This window comes from Sminthopsis crassicaudata, chromosome 1, assembly GCF_048593235.1.
Source record: "Sminthopsis crassicaudata isolate SCR6 chromosome 1, ASM4859323v1, whole genome shotgun sequence".
NCBI classification, from domain to species: Eukaryota; Metazoa; Chordata; class Mammalia; order Dasyuromorphia; family Dasyuridae; genus Sminthopsis; species Sminthopsis crassicaudata.
In genome coordinates this window covers 735,427,018-735,446,884 of record NC_133617.1, presented here as the reverse complement: position 1 = coordinate 735,446,884, position 19,867 = coordinate 735,427,018, and the positions used below count along the sequence as shown (strand labels likewise).

Here is a 19,867-nt window from a genome sequence, read left to right as displayed (position 1 = left end):
CAAGTAAATACAACATATTAATAAAAACCAACATATTCTTTTAAAAAAAGATCTTTTATTCTTCCTCCTACCATCATTACTTGCACGCCGCAAGATCTCCCAGGGTTTTCATAGTACATACACATTCTGTACTGCATGTGCAGTGGTTTCAATAGTTCCTCAAACCACATGTTCTCAGTGGTGTTTCTTAAACAAATAGCTATTAGTCAGGTTATCCTGAATTGACAATGCCTTTTTTATTTTCTGAAAATTCCTTTTATTTCATCATGCAAGCATGCTCTCGATAGGCACTCATCAGGGGAGTTTCATTCTTGCCTGTCTCATTACCGCTTCCCACTACAAGTCACCATTTGGAAATGCAGAGATTCTAATTATTAGCTTAGTCTTTGGAACAATGGGGATGCTTCAGGATCTTTCAGGAGGGCATCAGAGAACGTTAATGAGCATACTCCTAGCAAAGGAGGCCCACACCTGAATGCTGTCACAGGATCCCATTGTTCACACCAAGTAGGAGTCTTCTGTATATAGGGGAGTTTCAAGTTTTCCAAGGTAGGCATTGACTTTGCTGTAATGATTCACCCTGACTCAAAGCATCCTTCCTGCGTGGACTTCATAATTTATATGGTGGATGTCAGCGCCCTAGCAATAACACAAGGCAGCTTCGTGCTTTGTTGTCCTCCTCTTCACTTAGGTGACAGTTTGCCAAAGAGTCAAATTCTCCAAAGAAACAGCATTTAGTCATTCCCTTAACCTTTAACTTGTTTTATATCGACTCTGAGAAGATGCGGCGAGATCTCCATAATGGAATAAATTTTCCATTTACAAACCCGCTGTCTTTTGTATTTCAACTATTTCTAATTCAAAGTAGATGGCAAAGGTTTGTTCCTTTCATCTGTAAATTTGGGAGATTCAGATTCCAGGATATAGATGAAACAGGGAGCAAGGCTATAGGAGAAAGGACAAAGGGATGGGGTGGGGGGAGAGAAGGTGTTCTGTGAAGGTTCTATGGGGTGACTGGAAGCATCTAGAAGCAAATTCCCATTTGCTCAGCTAGAGGATGGCCAATAGATGAGGATTTGGGGGTGGGTAGGTAGGTGGGGAAGCTAGCTACTTCATAGCAGAACCAATGATCAGGGAATCAAGGGGACTTAACATAACATTCAAGCCCTCCTTGTGATAAACCTCGTGTTTGGACTGCCAAAATAGCTTTGCAATTGGTCTCTCTTACTCAAGACTCTTCCTCCTACTCCAGTTTATTTTCTGCTCAGCAACTAAAGCAATCTTTCTAAAGTTCAGATTTGAGCCCGTCACTCCCTCTCCATCCCCTATTCAAGATACTCAAGTGGCTCCCTACTATTGGATCCTCCAATATGAAATGTAAAACCTCCTGTTTGGGTTTAAAGTCTTTCACAGCCTGACTCACTCTTCCCCTTCCCTGGAACTTCTCCTTCACACAGTCCATAATCCCTCAGTCCTGGCCTCCTTATAATTAACAAGCCCTCCCTCTCCCCTTTTAGTGACTGCATTGACTGTCTTCAGTGTTGAGTGTCAAACACCCCTCCCACTCCACTGCTGCCTTAGTTTTCCTGGCTTCCCTGGGGACTTAGTTCTAATTCTTCTGCATGAAGTCTTTCTAGGGATTTTCCAGCTGCTAATGCTTTCCCTGCCCATATTTTCTTCCATCTACTCTGAATGATTTTCATGTGTTCTCTTACATTAGAATGGAAGAATGAAGGACAGGGACTGTGTTTTTGTCTTTGTTTGCATACTTACCTCTGAGTACAGTTTGGCATATTTTATTGTTGTTGAGTCCTTTCAGCGATGTTCAACCCTTCATAACCCCATCTGGGGTTTTCTTGGCAGAGATACCAGAATAATTGGCCATTTCCTTCTCCAGCTCATTTTACAGATGAGGAAACTGAGGCAGTCAGGATTAAAGGACTTGGCCAGGGTCCCACAGCTAGTAAATATTGGAGGCCAGATTTGAACTCAGGAAGATGAGTTTTCCTATCCCCAGCCCTGCCCCAATTAGCTGTCCTGTTTGGCATATAGTAAGTGTTTAATAAATGCCTATTGACAAGCTTTTTCTAATCTTTTCCCCAACAGCTGGTGTCCTTCCTCTGAAATGACCTTGTATTTAACTACTTTGTATAGAATGAGTGACCTAAAAGTTTTAATTCAGTTTAAAACTTGGATAGCTATTTAATTAAGCTACTTAATTAAGTTTTAGTAAGCTGAATAGCTATTAAAGCTTAAAACTGCTTTAAGACTTTTGGGACATTCTGTGTCCCAGGATGGTGGAAATTCTTTCATTTTATCTAGGCTCTTGGGTCTCCAAGTAGAATGTCAATTCTTTGGAAGTAATATTGGTTTCATTCTTGATATATGTATCTCTAGGACCTAGGACAGCACCTGACACATAGCAAGTATTATTTAAATGTTACTGTTATTGTTATTAATAAGCGCTGGTACCCAATATTTCTGTAAAACGCAGTCATCATACTATGTTTTAACTGCCTCCTCCTGAACACACCCTTCTTCTCATCATTCCTCCAGTGCCATGGCCCCAGTCTACATCTGCTTCCCCTATCAAAGAGCTATACAAAGTCAGATCCTTTGACTCTTGCTTACAAATCCCCAAGGTTCCATAGGGCATTCTCATCACTTTCTCTCTTTAACCAAAACCAGGCTCTCCCCTGAGGATGGGTACCATTTATGGATGCGAAGCCAGAGGCAAGGACCTGAGGCAAGGAAGTAAATGAAGAAGCTGCTTCAGGACTAAAGGCAAGATAGTAACAAGCACCAATAACAATGGCTTCAAACAGAAGAGAGGAATATGAGAGATGGTTTAGAAGTTTAATCAATCCAAAGACCCCTGGAGAATAGAGATGGGGAAGGGGAAATGAAAGCATTTATTCTGGGAGAATGGAAATGACACTTACAAAGATGTCAAAGAAGAATCAGTTTTAGGAGAACAATGGGTTCGGTTCATTTTAGTGTTGGTAAGACACACATATGAAGCTCCAGTAGAAGCCTGCTGGAGCCACCTTATACTGACTTACAGGGCTGATTGTCAAATTTTCAGAATAAGCATTTACTCAGAAATCAGAAATCATCATTCAATAGGCCTTGATTTATTGCATTGTTGACTATTTAGACTGGAAAGAGTGCTAATAATACAGATTAAGCTTATCTATGTGCAAATATTTCTCCCCCTCTTCTGGAGAGTTATTTTATTTTATTTTATTTTTCCCTGAGGCTGGGGTTAAGTGACTTGCCCAGGGTCACACAGCTAGGAAGTGTTAAGTGTCTGAGACCAGATTTGAACTAGGGTCCTCCTGAATTCAAGGCTGGTGCTCTATCTACTGGGTCACCTAATTGCCCCCATCTGGAGAGTTATTAAACACACACCAGCAAACCTGTGTCCCAACTTGTTTTCAAGGCCACTTTTACATTACTTCCCATCTCAAAATCTATTCTCTCCCCAAACTAACATTCTCCATTTTGTATGGCTTTGCATAGGCCAGCTCCCATGCCCCAAATGTTCTCCCTTTCCACCTTTGCTTTTTGGAACTCATCTCATCCTTCATGGGTCAACCAATGTCACCTCCTTCAGGAAATCTTTCCTGATTCTGCTACAAAATCACTTTTGAAAATTATTCCATAATTTTTTTGTTTTGTGAACATTAGCATATTTCAAATCAAATTAGAGATCAGCTGTTTGGATTTCTATTGCCCCAGAATTTGGCTCAATGTCTGATCCACACAGAAGCTTCTTCATAAATGTTCAAAGGTTGAGGGATTAGTTGCTAAAGAGGCTAAGGTGAAAACCTAGATTTATAAATGATTTACATACAAGTAACAGTTGAAAATGTGGAAATGAGTGACATTGCCATGGGTCAAAGGACTGAGGCACATGTACAAAAGGAGACAAAATCAAACAGAATGAGAACCAGCAGATGGCAAGGCCACAGACATGAAGAGCAAATATAAACTGTTCAAGAATATAAGCTCCTTGAGCAAAGCAATCATTTGATTTTTTGTTTTCTCATTATAGATCCAACACCTACTAGTACCTAGTAGGTATTCAGTAAATGCTGACTGGGCAGTTCCACTCCCAGTGGAACTAACAGGGGTTAAACAGCATGAATTTTTTGCACACTCAATAAACACGGTTTTGTGACTTTCTCCATCAGTTCTGCGTGTCTGTTTATAGAAATAAAGAAAATGGAGAATGAAAAGCCAGAAGTTATAAAGCAACAAACTCTAATTTCACAGGAACTTGGGAAGAATATCACCATCCCAAGTGAGACAGAAAATATATCACACTTGGAAGGTCATACATATGCTCAAGGAGTTCTATAGAAATTTATAAACATGTAAAGATTCTAGAATTAATCAATCAATATTTATTAAGTACCTACTATGTGCAGTCACTGTGCTGAGTGCTAAGGATTCTTTTTTTAAAGGAAAAAATAGCTTCTGCCCTAAAGGAGTTCACAGTCTAATGAATCATACACTTTTAGAATTGGGAAGGATCTCAGCAACCAACCATTCCAACCTAGACCTAAAAATAAATCTCCTCTCTAATAGTCCAGTCAATTATTTATTGACCATGGGCTTGAAAACACCTAATGAGGAGAAATCTGATGATTTCCATCCCATTTTCAGGGAGCTAGAATTGTTAAGCAAGGTTTTTTTGCCTTTATTTTCCTAAAGTCAAGTGCAAGTTTTCCTTTTTGTAGCTTTTCCTCATTTTTTCTACTTCTGGTTCTGCTTCTTTGGGCCAAAGGAAACACTTCACATCCTCTACTTCTAAAAGGAAATCCCTTCAAAAACTTGAGTCTAGCTATGATAGTCACTCCCTCTGTTGCTCTTAGCCTTCTCCAGGCTAAATGTCCCAAGTTCAATTGATATTTATATTCTGTGGTTTCAAAGCCTTCACCACAAGTTTCCATTTTCTACCAATTATCAACATTTCTAACACTTAGTACCCTGAACTGAATGCAATACGCCAGACAGTCTCTGAGCAATTCATTGTACAATGTGACTATGAACTCTTGATGACTGGAAATGAGGCACATGCTTAGTGTGGTCCAAGATGCATTGATTTTTTTTTCTATTTACTGTATCACTTTATTATATTGAACTTGCTGTCCACTAAAATCCCCAGATCTTTTTCAACCAAACTGCTAACAATGCTTCTTCTACTTGACAAGTCAATATTGGAACTCGTATAAGATCTTACATTCATCTTGATTAAATTTCATCTCATTTTATTCATCCCAGTATTCTTGACTGTCAAGATCCTTTTAAAAATCTTAACTATCTCATATAATGTGTTACCTGCCACTAGATTTTCATTCAGGTAGAGTAATTTATCTTTCAATATTGAAAGGAGACAGAAAAAATGTTTTTTTTTTCCCAAACTGTTGCTTGGAGGCCAACTATTTTAGTTTGTATCATTTGTAAGAAGAGTTCCCATCAGAACCAATTAGTTAAGCAACATTTCAAAAACTAGGGCAGTAAGTTTTAATTGATGCTTTTAAAAAAAAAAATAATGTTTTTGGTTGATGCTTTCAGAAGCTCTGAGAAATAGTTGTAGCCACTTGCATCCCAAATAAAACACAAAACAAAATAAAACAAAAACTTTTGCCTAAAAGGAAAAAAAAAGAGATATCCTTCTACCTCCCAACCTTCACCCCCCCCCCCTTCCCCATTCCTATAATTAGGTCTATGGAGGGACATAGAGGCAAAAAGGACAGCATAACTAACAACGTTTGAGATGGCATAGGGCCTAATTTTCTACTATATAATTACTGCCAGAAGAGGTCACCAATCTCCCTAACCTTTTCCTTTGGAGGAAATAGCTAGGGATCTCTCCCATCCCCTGAAGCTGAGGTACTAGTTTTCTTATTGCAGAATAGATAGCCAAAGTAAGTCTTACAATTTCCTACAAGTCTCCACTGAAAAGCATTCCATTGGGGTTCTCCATTCAAGTGAAATAAATGACCAAGACTTCTGACAAGTAACTCTCCTTCAAGTCCTCATAATCACAGAGTATTTTCTTCTGCTCCTTTGTAGGCTGCTCTCTGGGCAACAGAACACAAATAATTGGACCACTGACAAGCCATCACTAATTATTAAGTATACAATTAATGCTTCTAAATGGATTCTGATCCTGGGGGGAACTGAAGTGCACTCATCGAGAATTTCCAAGTAATTCAAACTAAAAATGAAACCTTACATTTAAAAATTAAATTCACTTCAAGTGCCAAGTCTTCAACAAAACTATAACTCTGGAATTTGAGTTTAGAAGTTTAGGAGAACCAAAGACATTCGCTTAAAAATTTTTTTTGAAAAAACCAAAAGGTTCAGCTATCAAAAGCTTATGTTGATCATCCCTTACTATAACAACATTCCAAAGAGAAATAATAGGATTCACTAAAATGTATTCATTATAACTTTTACCCAGATACCCCTTGGCTTCAAGGGTCACTTTCCTCTGGAGACTAGGATGCTACCTGGCTGAGAAAAAGAACTTGATTGAAAACCCCTTGAAGTCAAAGACTTTTTCATTTCGGTTTGTATGCTTTTTTGTCCTTATATTCATATTATATGTCTGGTAGATAGTAAGTGGTTAATAAATGCTTCTTGAAATATTTACTGACAAAAAGGTAGGGGTTTATTGCAGCCAGCCCTTACAAATTCTCCAGAGCCTAAATATTCAGTGTGGGCATTTATTCATTAGAAATTTATAAAGGCTGCAAATCAGACTTTGATTTATTGTTTTGCTGATACTTAAGAAAGAGATGGATAAAATGTTAATAATACAAATTAAACTTAAATGTGAGTTGTATTCATTTATTTTTCTGAAAAGCTGGATATTAAATTTTTACTATCATACCCCTGCAAAGGAGTATCCTGTATTCTTCTCAAATGGTCGGGTTAAAAAGATTTTTTTTAAAGCATCATACAATCATAGGATTCTCTAAAGGACATATTGGGACAACATTAAAAGTGATGATGATTCCTGCTATTATTTTTTAGAATAACAATAGTAATTATAACTACTTATACATGCAACAAACTCTGGTTTTATAGAGAATACTTCTTTCTACCTGCTGGCCTTATAGTGAGGAAGGTCTAGGTTGAAACTCCATCTCAGACACATCCTGGCTATATGACCCTTAACCTTCAAGGTCTCAGAACAGCTGGCTAAGACTATAAATTATGAAGATCTGTAGGGATTGTTTGGGTGGATTCACAGGAACATGGAAATAAACTGGAAAATTCTTACTCACTTAGACAGCCTTTATAAGAATTTGCCTTTGGTAAATGGTAAGTACCTGAGAGCACCTTATGAGGCACTGCTTCCTCCTTCAACTAGAGAATGTCATCAGAGAAAGAGATCAGCAATTAATCTTGCCTTACTATTATTAAAATAATAATGATGATGATAATGGATAATTAAGTCACAATTGAATTATGACCATGAATTATAGGAAAAAGTCTAACATTTAAAAAACATGTTACATGCTAATCCTCTGACTAATAGCATTATTAATAAATAACTAAATACTACATTTTTCAACTGGTCTTCTAGCTTCCATGGGAACATTCTGACTGTGACATAATTTTTAAATTAGTGGGTTTATTCATAGTTTTATATTAGTAAATGTCAACCTTCTTACTAATTAGGAAATTCAGAAAATCCACAGTGGTATTAATTTTCAAAATGTATGGGGCATGAAAATGGGGGGAGAAGGAATAAAGAGACCATTAACATTTTTCACAGGGCATTTATTATCATCAAATGCAAAGCAAAGCTGGAAACTATTAACCTGTTTTTAGAAATGGCTTAGAAGGAACATGTTGCTGTCACAAAGAAAAAGAAAGTCTCATTTATTGCAAAATGTTCTTCCCCCAAAAGGTACTCCTGGTTATATCTAAAATTTTTTTCCTGATGAAATTTTCTCAGTTGTGGTTGGTAAGTTTAACTTCTTGCCTTCAATTGTGTTAAATGATGCACTTTTAGAACAGCTTTTTGTCTAAAAGGGTTTTATCATCTCTTTACTGATATTTTCACTCAGTTCCTCATTCACTTTCCCTTACTTGAAAGAACAATGGGCTGGATAATGTCAGCATTTCTTGAAGTCACCTAGCAAGTGGTTAGTTGATTTAAATTTCTTATTATTATTCATTTAATTGTTTTGACACCAAGGGGAAAGCTCTCTATTATTCTTTTCCCACTAACGTATGGGAAGAATGTCTGTCTAGCTTGTTTGACCTCCAAGTTCAAAAAGATGTTAGAAAGTCTTGTCTTCTCAAAGATACTTTTATGGAGGAACATTAAATATAAAATGAATGTATCTTTTTTATTATTTTCTTTTAACTATATAATCTTTTTGTTTACATTGTGTAGTTTTGTCATGGGGGTGGCCATATAATCATGTTGAATCCTAGAGGTATCAGGACATAAAGTCTTTCTCTTTCCTTTCTTAAGTATTCTTGGCTATGACCAGGTCAGGGGTCACTACCAATAGTCATGTGGAGAAACTCTCCTGGAAGGAGACCCAGTCAGCTTCTATCTGACCATGGAGATGTTTGATAACTACACCAAAGAAAGTTGTTTTCTGTTGCTGTTGTTAATGATGCAGTTTTTAGTGAAACCCACTGAAAATAGTATTGGAATTTGCAACTAGCAGGGGATTCATTTGGTTAGGACCTTAAGTAGGAGGCAATTTTTATTTTTCATTACATCCTCTAGTTGATACAACCTAGAATTAATTGAACAAAATAGATCTTGGTGAAGTAGTAAAATATCTATGTATCTTTAGTGGTGGTAATAGTGGTAGTAGTAGTAATAGTTGTGGTAGTGATAGTAGTAGTAATGGTGGTTTTAGTGGTGGTGGTAGTAATAGTATTAATAGTAGTGATAGTAAATAGTGTTAATAGTAGTGGTGTTGGTAGTAGTTATAGTATAGTAATAGTGTAGCTAGCATTTAAATAAACACTTAAAACTTTATGAATATGATCTCATTTTATCCTCACAATAACCATGAAAAGCAGGTACAATTATTACTGTCTTTTTACAGATGAAGAATCTGAGGCAAAAATAATTTAAGGGACCGGCCCAGAATCCCACAGCTAAGAAGCATCCGAAGATTGAATTTGAATGATTTCCCTGATGCCAGGTCTAATGTTCTGTCCACTATGCTACTGAATGTTCATATATAAGTATCCTCATAGGTACCATTACATATCTCTTAGATTGTCTAAGATATCAGGAAAAGATAATGACGAATGTTGGAGGAGATGTGGGAAAACTGGGACACTGATACATTGTTGGTGGAGTTGTGAAAGAATCCAACCATTCTGGAGAGCAAGTTGGAACTATGCTCAAAAAGTTATCAAACTGTGCATCCCCTTTGATCTCCCAAAGAGATCTTAAAGGAGGAAAAGGAATCCACATGTGCAAAAATGTTTGTGGCAGCCCTTTTTGTAGTGGCAAGAAACTAGGAACTAAATGGATGCCCATCACTTGGAGAATGGTTGAATAAGTTATGATATATTAATGTAATGGGATATTATTGTTCTGTAAGAAACGACCAGCAGAATGATTTCAGAAAAGTGAACTGTTGCTGGGTGAAGTGAGTAGAACTAAAAGAACATTATACACAGCAGCAACAAAATTATGTGATGATCAACTATGGTGAAGTCGACTCCTTTCAACAATGAGATGATTTTGGCCAATTCCAATAGACTTGGGATGGAGAGAGACATCTGCATCCAGAGAGAAGATTCTGGGACTGCGTGTGGATCAATCACAACATAGGATTTTCACCTTTTTGTTGTTGTTTGCTTGTTTTTTTTTTTCTTTCTCATTTTTTCCCTTTTTAATCTGGTGCCACATGAAAATTGTAGAAATATGTATAGAAGAATTGTACATGTTTAACATATATTGTATTATTTGTAGTATAAAGGGAGTGAAGGGAAGGGAGAAAAATTTGAAACACAAGGTTTTACATGAGTGAATGTTGAAAACTATCTATGTATGTATTTTGAAAATAAAATTTTTTTAAAAATAAGTATCCTCATAACATAGGATTGGAAGGAACATGTCCTTATATATACATTTTTCTTATATATATTGCAGGCCTAGATATATGTGAGTATATATATATATATATATAGTGTATGTGTATAAAACTATGTATGTATGCATGTATAATGTATATATACACAAAATACATATATGGAATAGGTGCATTTGCATATAAATATAAGCATATATATACATATATATGTATATATATATATATCCAACACATATGAATATGTATATGAGTCAACAAGGGAGAGTATAGAGAAAGGGATTTTCTGAACCATACCTAGAATTTTATCATTATTGGGGGGATCTTAACTACCAAACTCTCTCCTCTGATGAAGATTAAAAACTTTCTCTGAAACCATTTGCCTGAGGGTGGGACTGGGGGACCCTGAGAAAGATCAGAATTTGGGTTCCACCCCTGATTTCTCTGGCTTTGTGAATCTGGTCAAGTCAGTCAATTAACCTCTCAATGTCCATCAGGCAACTATCTAAGAGTACATGGTTCAGAGAAGGAGGGATTCCCCTATAATAATGAAATTCTAGGTACAATTTAAAAAAAATCCAACCAACAACAAAAAGACATGAGTCTGTGTATTGTTAAGTAGGTGTGTGAGCATGAGTGCATGTACGTACATACGAATATGTATACATATATACACATATATCATACATTAAAAGTGTGTGATAATATGCATATGTCATATGACAGCTGACAATTTAAAAACACTACCTACATGATCTTGGTGAGTCATTGTACAGCACCATGACCTAAGCAGCATTAGTGTTTTAATAAAAATTTTAGAAGCTAAAAATCTTAATTTCCTTGAAATTCAGGGACTCAACCAGGATCGCATAGCTTCGTACTCATGCCCATCTTCATATATGCATGAACTCATATTTACCTAATACTTTAAAGCTTAGAAAGTGTTCTGCCTAATTCTGCCATTTGATTTTCATGACAACCCTATGAATTCAGCCTTATTACTGTTCTTGTTCCATAGATAAGGAAACAAAGTCTGAGAGTTAGTTAAGTGACTAGTCCAGTCACTTAGATGATAGTAAATTCTTCTTCATTCCAGGTAAAAAAGTGTGCGCTCTCTCTCTCTCTCTCTCTCTCTCTCTCTCTCTCTCTCTCTCTCTCTCTCTCTCTCTCTCTCTCTCTCTCTCTCTCTCTCTTTCTCTCTCTCTGTCTCTCTCTGTCTCTCTGTCTCTCTCTCTCCCTTCCTCCTTCCCTGTCTCTCTGAATCTCTTTCTGTTTCTCTCTGTCTCTGTCTGTCTGTCTCTCTCCCACCTCTTTCTCTCTCTCTCTGATTCTCTCTTTCTCTCTGTCTCTATTTCTTTCTCTGTTTGTCTCTCTCTGTCTCTTTCTGTCTATCTCTGTATCTTTGTCTCTCTCTCTCTCCTCTCTCTCTCTCTCTCTCTCTCTCTCTCTCTCTCTCTCTCTCTCTCTCTCTCTCTCTCTCTCTCTATATATATATATATATATATATATATATATATATATATATATATATATATATATATATATATATATATATGACTGGCATTTATATGGGGCAGCTAGGTGGCTCAGTGGCTACAGCACTGAATCTGGACTTACTCAAATCCAGTCTCATACACTTACTAGCTAATCGAGTTACTTAACCTGTTCATCTTTATGTACTGCAGAAGGAAATGGCAAACCACTCCAGTAGCTTTGCCAAGAAAAGTCCATGTGGGGTGACAAAGAATTAGACACAACTGAACAAGAACAGCAGCTTGCAAAACGATTCATCTATGTTATCTCATTTGACCTTCACAACAAGCCTGAGAGGCAGGTGCTACTGTTATTCCTATTTCCCAGATAAGGAAATTGAATCCAAGAGAAGGTAAGTGACTTGCCAGGATCAAGTATCTAGTAATTATCTGAAGCTGGATTTGAATTCAGGTCTTCTAGGAATATTGCTATCTACTATTTTACTTGGGCTACCAATGAAATTGTTTATCTATACATCGTATATAATTTCTTATCTAAGAAATATGATTTATTATCTATTGTATAGAATTCACAAGACAACAAGCATTTATACAAACATACCAGCAATCAGCACAGTACAGGGCATACAGAAGGCACTTTATAAAGTACATGGCAATTAAATAGTACCAAAAGCAGAGTTTCCCCTCTTTTCCCATTCATCCTTGCCATATTTAATTGGTTAAATTTGTCACTGTCAAATACAAACAAACAAGCAGCTATAAAATACTTGCTATGTGCTAAGTACCACGTTGGAGACACAAGAACTAAACTGAAATCCTCTTTGCTCAGTGCAATTCCAAATAATGGACACCAACCAGTCACGGCTTAAAGAGATGGACATTGGAAAATGATGCTTAATCCAAGTGAACTAGTGACTCGGACTCTCTGTAAAATGATTCTAACATGGTTGGTTCACTTACAATTGCAACTTATTGAGCAGACCAGGTCAGCCAAGGGATTTCTTCTATTGGAAATGGAGATAAAAAGGGAAGGATCAGGTCATTATCCACTGCAGCTGGCTGCTGATGCCATTCAAATAAAAATTAAGGTCAGAGAAGAGAAGAGAAGAGTCTTTGTTGGATTTTCTCTTAGGAGTCATTGCAAATGGCTTGTGCAATTTTTGAGTGTCTTGAGCTACTGTGGGTAGCAGAATAATAGTGTCTACCCACATGGGCACACACACACACACAATATTCCCAGTAACCTTATAAACTAGCCTGGGCCTACTACAACAAGTTGTTTCCACAACACTTGGAATCTCCACTATATCATTAAGAGAAGTTGAACCATAAACTCTTTAATTAAAGATTAATAGTAAAAAAAAGTTTAAAAAATGAATAGCAAAATTGGAGAAATCTTTGTCAGTTGCTCTAGAAAATGGTGATGTGCTGTGATACGTCAGGAATGAGTAGTAATCCTGCAGTGGGAACCACTATCCTAATGGATTCCTCTATCATTTGGGTCTTGCTTATGTTTATCAAGTTAAGCAGGTATGTAGACAGAGAAAGACAAACAGACATAATCAGATATTTCTATATAAAGAGCAAGACCAATACATATGTACTCTGTGTGTGAGAGTGGATGTGTGTGGATGTTTGTGTGAGCCAGCCTTCTTCAATTTTATCACATAGCCCCTTGGGGTTATGGCTCAATACACATACACATACACAGAGACACCAATGAAAATGTCTCTGAACTCTATCCAGCACCTGTTTTGTCATGAAAACTGAACCAAACTTTTCCCCAAATTTCCACTGACCAGAGGAAGGCCACTGGTTACTTGTATCTTCCTTTTAAAGTAGCCATTTTAAAGAATTGGAAATTGAGGGGATGCTCATCAATGAAGGAATGATTGGATGAGGTAAGGTGTATGAATGTAATAGAATAATATTGCTTTATGAGAAATGAAGAGCAGGCTGATTTCAGAAAAACGTGCAAAGACTTATATGAGCTAATGCTGAGTGAAGTGAGCAGAATTGGGAGAACATTGTACAAAGTAACAGCAATATTGTGCCATGATCAACTATGATAGACTTGGCTCGTCTCAGCAATGCAGTGATCCGAGACATTTCCAAAAGATTCATGATGGAAAATGTCATCCACATTCAGAGAAAGAACTATGGAGTCTGAATATATATAGATCAAAGCATATACTTCTCGCTTTGTTCTTTTCTATTTTACGGTTTTTCCCTTTTGTTCTGATTTTTCATTCACAACACGACTAATGTGGAAATATATTTAATATGTATAACATAGCTTGTTGTCTTAGGGAGGGGAGAATAAAGGGAGGAAGTGACAAAGATTTGGAACTCAAAATCATACAAAAATGATTGTTGAAAAGTATCTATATGTAATTGAAGAAAAAATACTATTAAGTGGAAAAAGAATAAAGAAGCTAATTTGAGAAATTTCCTGGCAACTCTGTTTCCTTCTTGTCCCCTGAGGACTATCTCTTCATTATGTATAGCAGGACAGGGCATGAAGAACATGTAGATATATAATTAAAAAGTCAGAAATGCCTTTTTAATATATAAAAAAGACATCATTCATTTGAAGAGAATTACAAGTTTTGCTTAATGATACTATTAGGGTTGTAACTAGTAATTTCTCCTAGAACATGGGCTCTTAACCTAGGTCCATGAGGATACATGAATTTGATTATTATTATAGCTAACATTTATATAATGTCTACCATGTGCTAAGCACTTTACAAATATCTCATTTGATCCACACCACAACCCTGGGAGATTGGGGCCATTCTTCTCCCTGTTTTACATATAAGGAAACAAACAGTCATGTGGCTAATAAATATCTACAGCTGGATTTAAACTCATATCTCCTTTATTTTCATTAACTTTTTTCTTTTTTTTTTTTTTTTCATTAACTTCTAACTGAAATTGTAGTAGTTGAGAACGTTCTTACAGTAGTATTAGGAGTGTTCTAATAATAGCTAGCATGTATAAAGTACTTTAAACACATTATGTAATTTTCTCCTTACAACAATCCAGGATGGTAGGTACCCGTTATCATCCCCCTTTACAGATGCAGGAACTCAACACAGAGAATTTCAGTTATATGCCCAGGGTCACATAGGTAAATAAAACTGGATTTGAATTCAGGTCTCCCTGACTTCCTGGCTGCAAGTTCAATACTCTATATATGGGAAGTTCCCAGGTCTAACCCCCATCCTTACTCACATATCTCATTCATCCTTGAGTGTGTTCTGAATAATAACTGTGGCTCAAGTCACAATCCACTTTTCTTATTACAGCAATGTCCATTTTATGCCCCAGTTGAGCAGGGTATTGACAAAGAACAAGTTAATGTTGCAGGAAACAGCCCTTAAATAGGACCCTATTTCAAGAGTCTACCCTCTGGAACAGTTGGTTTGGAATTTATAACTTCAAAGAACAGCATTCCCATTCAGTTTTTTTCCTCTCAACTGTGAAAGGCTCATATAGTGCCTTGAGAAGTTATCTAACAAGATCCCATTCAAAAGTATTGGAGAACTGAGCAAAAAGGGTCATGGGTGAACTCTTTGACTCCATTCCAACAACCCACTTTAATCTCAGACAGCCATTTTGGAAATCTGTGACCATTAGTCACAAGAGTAATTATGGGTAACTACTACTAAAGGGCTAAGTGCTTTGCAGTTATTATTTCATTTGATCTAAACAATACTGAGAGGTAGGTACTATTATTATTCCCATTTTCCAGTTGAGAAAACTGAGGCAAGCAAAGGTTACCTAGGGTCACACGGCCACTATATGTTTGAGACCATATTTTAGCTCATGTCCTCCTGCTTGCAGATCTAGCCAGTTTTCTTACTATTAAGATGTATATCAGAAATATAAATATATATGCATGTTTATATAGCACAAATATAGCATGAATAAATGCACATATTTGCAAGGTAGATAAACAGAATGACATTTGGGAGGGAGAACACCAGCAAATAAAGTTTCTTTAATCTGGAGGTTCCTCTAAATCTAGGGTCCACTGAAACCTTAAAAAAATTAAAACTACATTTTAATGTTATCGTTTTCTTTATAATTTTATATTTTGTTTTATGCATTTAGAAACATGATTCTAAGAAGGCATCCCTAAATGGTCCAGAACACAAAAAAGGTGAGAAAATCTTAAGTCTCTCCCATGTGTCACCCACTTAAAGTTAGGCTAATAGTTAGATTTCCTCCCGAAGTAAACCCTGAAGGAGCAGGCCTGCCGTGCTGTTCTAATTTCAATGAATAATGCAGAAATCAAAAGTCGTTATTAAGAACACTGAATAATATATTGGCAGTTCTGCAATTGAGGGGGGAAATTTCTCATCCAGGCAAAGAGCTTCATCAATAGCATTTATTAGTATTATTATTTTTGACATCATAGATTGTTTTATTGCTGAAGGAATAGAGTTGATGAAAAGCCCGCAAACAGCAGGGCTTGTGGATCTAAGTCAACAGGCCAGCCCTGGGTTTAGTAACCTGGAGTGTGTAGGTCACGTGCCATACTAAGAGTATGAGACTATGACATTAATGTCATTTTATAGACCAAAGAATAGAGAATTGTGTGGGTGGGAATGGAAGAGAAGGGAGGCTTTGGAGAGAACAGAGCAAGTTATAGATTCAGAAGTAATGGTGTATTACATGAGCGGAGAAGGAAATTCTATAAGAAAATTGGCTAGGATTCTGGAAATGCAAAATAGATTTTGAAAATGAAAATATGTACGATCAAGGGGAAAAAAAGATAAAGGAAAAAACCAAGGTCCTTTCCAGGTCTAAATTTATGATTCTGTCACGGATCACTTAACTTTCATTATTCTCATCAGCATTAATAATAATAATAGCAAGCACTAATAAAGAGCTTTAAGGGTGGCAAAATCTCATTGGATAACCACATTTGATCATCGCAACAACCTTGGATGTAGGTGCTATGATTATACCATAGATAAAGAAACTGAAGTAGAGAGAACATAAGGGGACTTGCCCAGGGTCATATAGCCAGACACTGTGTACAGGAGAATTATAAAATTAGGTCTTCCTGACTCCAATGAGGGGAGGGCCTCATTCAGGTCCCCTGGAGCTCAGAATTTATGGTTTTCTGATCTCAGGTTTTGTCCTCTTAAAATCAACAATCTCTCAAAGGACCCAAGAATACACAACTTCTGGAAAGATTCAAAAACTAGTGAGGGAAATACAGAGAAGAAAGAACAGAAGAAGAGATGTGTGGAGAAACGAATGGACATGTCAATAAATATTTATTAAGAGCCTCCTGTTCTAAGCACATGTAAGTGACAGGGATAGTTTTATCCCTATCAGCTCTCTCTCTTTTACTGCCACCACTGACATCTCACCTACATCAAACTTAAGTTGATTTATATTCACATTTAATATAGAAATATATTTATACTTTTATAACTATATAATTAATACAGAAGGTCTATCAAATGTGGAATCATTATATGAAAACATAAATTGTATATCATAGACAATTAATGTGTAAATTACTATTACATATATCTGTTTTTAAATTATTTATATTATATTAGCATAATATAAATTATATTATAATTATTATTTTATTTTATTATATTATAATTATATATTATTTTATTATATATGATATAATCATATATTATAATATAATAACATAATACAAATTATATTTTATTATAATATAATTTATATTATAATTATTTATATTACTAATTATTAGAGGAATCAATAGATCACACTTGAAAATCTGCAAAGTGCTTTACAACATTAGCTTAGGTTCTTGATCTCATTTAAAGGTGAGGACATCGAGGTTCAATGACACGTCTAGGGCCACACACTAAGCGCCAAAGGTAAGACTCGAACACAGGTTTTCCTAATTCCACATCTAGGGCCTGCTGGGATAGAGGGGAAGATCCTGGGGCTGGGAATGGCTGCGCTTCATTGGGGATCGGAAAACTGGAAATCCCCGGCTGGGCCCTCCCCCTCCGGTCCCAGAACCTCCGTGGGGATGTCTTTATTCCTCTACAAGTGGGAGCCACCGTTGGATGACGCGCCCTCTCCGAAATCCTCCATCTCCACGACCACTTAAAGCGCCTGTTCCCCCCCCCCGGGGCGCAGAGGCAGAGAGAGGTGCAAAGATGCCATCGGGAGAGGGCCATTCCCCCACCCTGAGCCTGTGGGACCAGAACCCCCCGGTGCCTGTGAGGGATCCTTCACTTTCTTTAATCTGTGCAGTCCCTCCCACCTGGGCCCGGCCCGTAGCGGATGGAGCCTCTGCCTTCCCTCGGAGACGCGATCGTCCTCCGGCCCGACTGGGGGTCCCCCCGCCTCGGCTCCGGCCCCTGCCCGAGGGCCTCTCCTCCTCCAGCACGCCTCACCTGGGCTTCTCGCGGAGCTGGGGCTCTGGCAGACTGCAGCTGCGGCAGCGGGGCTTCCCACGTGGAGGAAGGCACAGGGCAAAACCGGTCCCGGGGCTTTGCCGCGCGCGTCTGGACCGCGGCCAGGAAGGCAGGTTCAGGAAATACCTGGCCCGCCACTGTACCGCTTCCTCCAGAGGGGGAGGGGCCGGTGGGTCTCCTCCTGACCCCTCCTTTCGGGTCTCCCTTCCAGGAGCGCAGCGGGGAACTTTGCTCGAGAGATTTGTGAGACTGAACAGTTTGCGGGGACTGCCCCAGACCCTCGTGTGGGGAAGAAGCGGGGCTGCTGATTTATGTTTCCATCGCTGGTCATTTTAATCCCGTATTTATTGCAACTAGCCCTTCCTTCCACTCCAATTCCGCCCCTCCCCCTTCCCCTCACCTCTCACCTGAACTATTGTGAGAGCCTCCTATCTGATCTCCAGGCCTGCTCTCCTCCACCGCCACCCTGCCCACCTTCAGCTGGCCAAACCCTCTCCTAAAACACATTCTTTTCCGAGCAGTAAACTTCTGGGGCTCCCTGTGTCTTTGAGCTTCAAATACTTACTTCTGCTTGGCCCTCAGAGCCCTTCAAAAGGCTATCCTGCACTTTTCTTCTTCCCCTTCCTGCCTATGGTGCTGTGGCTGCGCTGGCCTTCCCACTGTTCCTCCTATCACCACGCTCTGACTTCACTTTATATGAGCTGCATGTACCCCATGCTCTGTCCCTTACTTAGAACCTCTAACTTCCTTCAGGGCTCAGGTTGAATCTCCTTCTATAGGGAACCCTTCCTATCTCCTATTTGCTGACAGCTAATATGTGACCTACCTTGAATTTATTTTAAATCGATTTTTATAATTACATATTCATGCATATATTAGGGATGGGGGGAGAAAGAGAAAAAGCTCGAGAGAGCAAGAGAACGAAAGAGAGAGAGACAGAGAGAAAAAGAGAGAGACAGAGAGAGAGACAGAGAGAGAGAGAGAGGAGAGAGAGACAGAGAGAGGAGAGAAAGACAGAGAGACAGAGAGAGAGATACAGAGAGACAGAGAGACAGAGAGAGATACAGAGAGAGAGAGAGAGAGAGAGAGAGAGAGACAGAGAGACAGAGAGAGAGAGAGAGAGAGACAGAGAGAGAGAGAGAGACAGAGACAGAGACAGAGACAGAGAGACAGAGAGAGAGAGAGACAGAGACACAGAGAGAGAAAGAGAGTGAAACAGAGTCAATTTGAGGAGAGTGTCCAAAGAACGTAATCAAAATAGTGGAGGAAATGAACTTCATGCCATGAAACACAGTCAAAGGAGCTGCTGGTTTTTAATCAAAGGAAGAAAAGGCAGGGAAAGAGGGAGGAAGGGAATGGGAGAGAGAGAAAAAAAAGAGAGAGAGAGAAAGAGAGAGAGAGAGAGCGCAAAAGACACAGAAAGAGAAAGACAGAGACAGACAGAGAGACAAGAGAGAAACAGAGAGAGAGAAAGCCGACTAAGTGCCAAGCATTGTGCCAGGAGTTGGGGATTCAGTTTAAAACAATATAGTCCCTGCCCTCAAGGAATTACATTCTTTCCTTCTAATAGTGAAGAATACAACTCATCTATATCTTCTGATCGCATGTCACTCTTGGCCATCTACTTTTATAATCCCTCTATGGTGGGACCACCCAATGTTCAAGAGGTGCTCTCTGCATATTTTAATATTATAAGGTTGGTATCAGTACAGCTTTTGGGTCATCCAGCCACTATATTGCCCTCTTTCCCTACATGACTGGTCTATATCTTTTCTCGTCGCAGTTTCTGAATGCTACCTTCTACATTACCTTAAACACACAAGTGGTATACTGCAGCTTAATCATA

General features: G+C 38.1%; 1 protein-coding gene across 10 annotated transcripts in view; it reads right to left on the bottom strand.

Moving 5' to 3' along the window:
* The window catches only part of FHIT (fragile histidine triad diadenosine triphosphatase), a 1,538,293-nt gene that overhangs the window by 804,976 nt on the left and 713,450 nt on the right, over positions 1–19,867 (bottom strand). The window contains exon 1 of one of the 10 annotated variants that reach the window (XM_074284239.1): positions 18,001–18,152. The exons of the other annotated variants lie outside the window; for them this stretch is intronic. The gene's annotated coding sequence lies outside the window, so the exon portion shown is untranslated. Of the gene's footprint in view, positions 1–18,000; positions 18,153–19,867 lie in introns of those variants that run through there. 10 annotated transcript variants of the gene reach the window in all.